Genomic DNA, 6,938 nt, shown 5'->3' on the forward strand with positions numbered 1-6,938 from the left:
GGATTGTATATCTAAATTTGAAGTTTTAGTGTTTATTTCAGTGGTTTCCATCTCTTTGTGCTGGTCGTAAATTAGGACCTCGCAACACAGGCTTAGGATAAAATTTAAATATTTGGTTTAAATGCATGATTTATTTGATTATCAAGAATTTAAATAAATTGATATATGTTACCACTCCCTAATTACCGGGGGGGGGAACAATTGTTTAAATTAATTTTAAGTTATTTTTCTGAAACCGCTTTGCGATTCTCTCTTCAGCGTCTGAAGAAAGGATCCCAAATGATATTTAAACTATTATTATTATCATCAATTTTTAACAGTAACGGATTTTATTATTATTTTAGCGGCACTCGAGCTTGTTGCTCATATACTTATGTATTTGTCTTTGTATTCTGTGTGTTCACGGACCGATTCGCATATTATGCAGGCTGATCTCAGGTTAAAAAAAACCCCAATTCCCTCCGCCTGATATCGGCTGACTACAGCTTTCGTAGAATATAACTTAGAACTTTCTGCAGTCGTCGACGGGAATCGAATCTAGACATCTTCAAACGAGTGGCAGATGGCTATGTATCATGCCGATTCACTAACCCGATGTATTATGCCAACTAAGCTCCCTCTGAATACTTACAGTTTAACTTTAGTCTTCGTGAGATTAACAGGGAAGACTAAAGTCACGTTGCTTATCTCGAAGGCGTGGAGCTCCGTACATGGACGGGAAAAATCTCTACCTATCCCTGCAAATCTCATTGAACTACTGTACTTGAATTTTTCGGTTTGCGCGTTCTAGTTTCTAGCGGTGAATTGTTTTGTTTTTTTGTGTGTGTAATTATTTTTTGCATGCCCAAGATAATACATATATTAACAACTTCATATCATATGTGCCTCCAAGGCCGAGGCCCATATGCGCATACATGCCCAAGATATTAAAAAATAAGATCCCACATACTGTAAAACGGATTATCTGCAGCCTCTTCGTTTTCCTTATAGTTTAACTAGCTCTGTTTAATGTAATTATTCTCTCAGAAACACACTGTCAGTTCTGAGGCCGGCCTTATGCTTCTTGAATCTGCACTCTATGTCGTAGGTATGGTTCATATAGAGTTTTTGAAAGGTTTAGTCAAAATTTTGGGAGCGTGCTCTTCTGAGAATAGGAGTGAAAAAGTTCATGTGCATATACAAGAAAAAGATCCGGAAACGTTTCGTTTCCGAGTTTTAGCTTATTTTCTTTCTTTTCTTTCCTTTTTTTTTTTTTTTTTTTTTTTTGTAGAGCGAAGGTAAGTATGCCTATCAATAAGTAAGATGATAGGTAAATTTTAATTATTTGCATATCGGAAGCCATTTTTACATGCGTGTATGCAAATTCTGAAAGAATTCATCACTCTTCTGGATGCGTAGATGAATTCAGCATGTTACTTAACTATTCTTAAAAAAAATAATAATAAATAAAAAAAATAACAAAACAACACTTGACAGGCGTTCTTACCGCCACTCTATAAAAAAAAGGAAATCTGGCTATAACTCGGAAGGGAGGCATTTCCAGACCTATGTCCATATGAACTCTTTTCATCCTGAGTGGAACATGCTCCCAAAGTTTGACGAGACATTTAAAAAACAGCCTGCATACATTTTACCACACAGTTTCATTTGGCTTGAGTAGGAATATTCTGTTTTCGTCCTAGGCAAATAATCGTATCATGTCGCAAGAGCTAAAGAGCTTGAGGTCGGAGCGAGCATATCATTTTTTAAAAATTATTCAATAGTATTTATTTAGTATTGCACAGCATAATTTGAAATCAAAAATTAAGTTATAAGTACTCAGTTCTAGTCTTATTGATGTGTTTTTTATATGCATAATCATCTCAAACATAATCGACATAATTAAAATATTTTTCTTAATTACATTAATTCTATCAAAATAGACAACCCTTTTGTCATATTAAACTTATAAACTAACCTATGTATGGAACAGCTTCGTACTTTTTCAAGTCCTTTTATTTTAAAGTTTGTTAGCCGAAAAAACTTTAAGAACAAAAAAGAATGGTTGATCACTATTATAGGAACAGTCAGTATAATTCAAATGAATTGTCACATGAATTATTGCGGCAACTACTGAGGAATTTATTCAGGACGCAATACAGGAACTATTAGCAATTTCAAGAGAAGTCCGTCAGAACTGTTTCCAAAAGTATATGGTTTATTTATGATTCCCATTATGATTGGTTGGGTGTCATAAATAAAGCTTTTTGATATTTCTCTCTGGCTTAACCGAAAAACCATTCTGTTCGTTCTGGACTCTATTCTTCACCCTATTCATAGTGCCTTCCACTGTAATTTTTTTCCAATAATTTTTCTATTAACATTTGAGAAGTCTGTATTTGATGTGGTTAAGATATGCCACAAAGTTGGCGATATCTTATCATATGATTTTACTTGGCTACCAGCATGAAAATCCATCCATCAAGCATATAAGGTGTAGTGTCAAGGTAGATACAAGAATTACAGTTCATGACACTAATATATTATACAAAATGTTTTTATTGTCCTGTATGAAGCATTTGAAATTGCAATTTTAATTTAATATATTTCTTTATATTTTATAATTTTCAGGAATCGTAAAATCATTTCAGGACTCGAGCCGTTCCAGTAACTTTGGTGCTATGAAATAACAAGGTAAATGATTTTATATAGTTTATTTAGATAGTTGCTGCAAATAACCTACCTGAATTTGAATATCCCCTTTTAACAGTGTAAATAAGGGCAATCATTACCATTAGAACCAACGTATTGCTTATTCGCCATTTGGGTGTTATCACATACTGGTACATTTCATCTGGCATAATTCGATCACGTTAGGAGACCTGGTAAGAAAAAAAAATCTTAATTAGCTTTGTTTGCTAATCTGTAATCTGTAATACAGATATTAATAGCAAAATATGATCAAAAGTAATTTATTTTGTTATCACAAGGTTGTTTATAAAAAAAGACCACCTTTATTTATGCTGAATTTATCACCTAGGTTGAACCAAGAATCCAGATCACCTAATTTTATACTGCTAATACTGTACGAAACTTTATTTAGATTTGCACCAGATGTAATTCATGATCAGTGGATCAGCATTAAAGTGAGTCATTTGAGCACAGCTTTAGATCTTAAAAATTGTCAGGTGAATATGCTCTGTCTCTCTCTCTCTCTCGTTAGTTATGCAAGTTTCTGATCTATGCTGAAAATTTTAAATAACATAACTTACCAAGTTTTCATCTATCGCTCTGATTTCTTGTGGAATTTTCTATTTCATTTCAAATATTCGGAGGGAAATCACAAAAAAAAAACCCCCTTTCCTTCAGATATCCCAACAGGAAAAAGTTTTTTGTATCTAGATTGTGGGGACAGGACCTTGGAGGATCATGCAGTGGTTTTAAATTTTGAAATATTATGATAGGGAAATGTGTTACGTAAGCATAGTGACATGAAGTTTGAACTGTTGTGCTGTCTTGTTGGAAATAAACACTTTCCTGATCTGTTCCTAATCACGAATTCGCATAAAATCTGCAATAAATGAATGTTATCTTTCTCTGAATATTCACTATTACTCATCGTAAAAACATGGCCCTGTGATTCTGAAGGTTGCAACTCCGCACAGTACTACAACCGTTGGACTGTGCAGTAGTTTTTATTTAGTTCTCTAGGATTTTTTTGGGGTGACTGCAATAGGGGAGATGTCTGTCTAAGCGAATTCATTGGTAAAATTTTTATTTTCGCAAATATTTTCTATAAAAGTTTAACAAATTCCATTCACCTGTCAGGATCATCCTCATTTAAGGTTTGAAATTGAAGCAAAAAGTTCACGTGATAATTGTAGGTTGAATTCAAATTACAGAGTTCCAACAACTCGAACATTTCCAATAGTTCAGATAGTATTTGGTCTACCACTTCAGGTGGGAGATGGTATTTAGAATACTCTCAGCATATTATATATCTCTTAATTGTTTAGTACATTGCGAGTTTTGATGGTGGAGCAGAGTCAAACTGGGCGCCCATTCTCTATGGATAATAATCATACTACCAGATTAGTAGAAAGCTGTATTATTAGAATTCTTTCTTCTTTCATTATGTGATTGCTGCATCTTTCAAATAAATTAAAATTGCTACAACCAAACAACAACAAACATTTTTTCTCTATGAATGAAAGATTTGACAATATTTAGTTTTAAAATGACAAAATAACTTATGATCACCCTATAGTTTGATCGCCATGTACTAGATATAAATTTTTCATATGTACGGTAATTATATCACTAAATTATTAAATATGGTATGCTAATGTAGTGGGATTTTAAATCCAGTTTTGTAATGTATTATTTTAAGAGAATTCTTAAGTTACACAATGTATGTATATGTTATTTCAGTGTAAGTTTATTCGGTTTATATGATAGAGCACTCTCAGGGATGAGAAAGGCATTTCTCTCTTTCTGCTATCGATTTCTACTGGAGACAGGAAGATGCCTCACTAAGTTGCTATTAGATAAGTGAAAGATCTGTACATGCTGAAGTAGACTCAAACACTGTAATATATTTAGACCACAAGGGAAATACTAGGAGGATCAGATCTTATTTCATCAACGAGAAAACACTAGCAGCTTTACTTTCTCGTTTCCTGAGTGCTGCACTTGGAGTATGAAACAATGGGAAGAGCACATGGAGTCTTGGTCGAGAATTCCTTGATTACTTGCTATTATTTAGAAGTTAAGAAAATTTCATCCTCTCAAAACTTTAGTGAACCTGAACTAAGAAAGTTTGCAGTGTATTTGATTACATGTGTTAATTCATCCTGTTCCATACATTTTCTGGCGATTTCCTGAATGTCGCATTCATCAATTTTAGAAATATTAGAAATATTTATTGTGATAATAATAATACTGATCATTACAAAACATTGCAATAGTGCCCGTCATGACCGCCAGGCCAGGGTTAACAATGATAATATAGTATGTGAAAGAAAAGTTAAAATGAATGAATAATAATAACAACAGAGAACATTCAATAAATCAAACATAAGGAAATACATACATGGAAGCATAAAATGAAATACTGAAAGTTCAACGTACAAAACAACATACTTGTACAAATGCAACATAGGTAAGTACAAATAATTTTGTGTTGCAATACGAAGCAGTAATGGTACAGAAATTAATAAACCTCTTTCACGGCAGATAGTTTTGTTGGCTTGAAATGGCATTACGTTGACTTCGAGGAGGAGGATCAGGAACAGAGATGTACAACTCGAGTACTTCTGTACTCCCTGCCACAAACAAATTTATTAAGGTCAGCATCCAATGACTGCACGTGAGGACCTCTGAAAGGACAGGAACCTATCGGACAAGTGAAGACGACTGAGATATGAGCACAAAGTTGGGGTGACTCTGAGGTAAGACAAAGATTCTCCAAAAGCCCAAGTTCCAGAATAATGGTTCAGAAATCTGGCCAACGATTATTTTAACAGTGTCATGGTAAGACGTTTCACCCTAATCAGCGTGGGAAGTCTTTGAATTTGTAGAAACTGTCCATTGCAGTTGTATTTAACTGTGGAGGAAGTTTTTGTTTGTTTGTGGCCCATTTTAAGACCCAAAACTCAGCAGCGAAAAGAGGTTTCATTGTGCTAGGAGCAGAAAATTTCCATACCTCTGCAGCATATAAAAGTAGAGAGAGAGAGAGAGAGAGAGAATACTGTGGTTTATGGAAGTTGTGACTTCTGAAATATACTGCAAATGCTGTTTGCCACTCCATGCAAGTCGAGCTGCCTTGGTTGTGCAGCTTATCCATGTCATTACTGAAGTTAAGCTTAGGGTCAAACACAACCCCAAGAGCATACTGCTCTTGGTGTTGTGTGTTGTGCTTGTTGATAGTGGGGATAGGAGAATCACAAAGCTTTAGCTGGATACAGGACGCGGTATTTTATTTAAGGAGAATATCATAAATTCAGTATTTTCTGGGTTTATTTTTAGTACGAAATAAACTGGTTGAGGTAGTTTGAAAATTCCAGGAGTGTATGATTCATTGATATAATTATCACAGTAAGGTCACCATGTGGAGAAATCAGCGTGATGAGCTTCATATCATCAGAATAACATAAAGTTTCATGCGTGGACTGAACAAGTGGGAAGTTAAGCGCTGTAAACAAGAGCCCAGATAAGACACCAACCTGTGGAACGGTTGAAGACATACTCGTCCGTATGTTTGCCCACGGAGCTCGATTATTCAATTTTGAAGGACTGATATGAGGAACTGCAGAGTGTCTAGATTGATCTTGTAATGGTCAGAAAGTAACAGCTTTGCAGGATCGGTTATAGAGTCAAAAGCTGCTTGGAGGTCTGCATAGGCGATTGTAATTCAAACGCAGAGAGGATAGTGCTAGTTGTGACTAGGAAATTAGTCACAGTAGATCTATGGGGAAGGGAGTAATGAATTTGAGGCTGATGTGGAAGAAGTTGTCAAGGAGGAGTACCTTCTCAAGCAATCTCAGAAGACGTGAGGCATTGATGACTGGTTGGTAATGGGTAAATAGAGTAGGAGACTGAACTTTGGATATCGCTTTCACAAGGTAGATGTTCCATTGCTGGGAAAAGAAATGATTGAAGGAATAGCATTATTATTATTATCGAAATATTAGCATAGATTCGGAGAGATTGAACATGGAAACATGTTTTTTTATAAAAATAAAACTAGCCTTTTTCATTTATCTGATGTTTGATCAATGCACAGATCGTCAATTAAATACTCGCGGACTACAGGTTAAGAAAACTGTTTATACATGTCTTGCTCGTATGTCACGTCTTTTTAATGGTAGCCTTGGTCTTGTATATACAAATACAAACTAATTGGAGAAACACACTAAAAATATTTATAAATTATAAAAGACAGTTTTTGGGAAAAAAAT

The sequence above is a fragment of the Mastigoproctus giganteus genome, chromosome 10, assembly GCF_048544385.1.
Source record: "Mastigoproctus giganteus isolate SK-2022 chromosome 10, ASM4854438v1, whole genome shotgun sequence".
Classification (NCBI taxonomy): Eukaryota; Metazoa; Arthropoda; class Arachnida; order Uropygi; family Thelyphonidae; genus Mastigoproctus; species Mastigoproctus giganteus.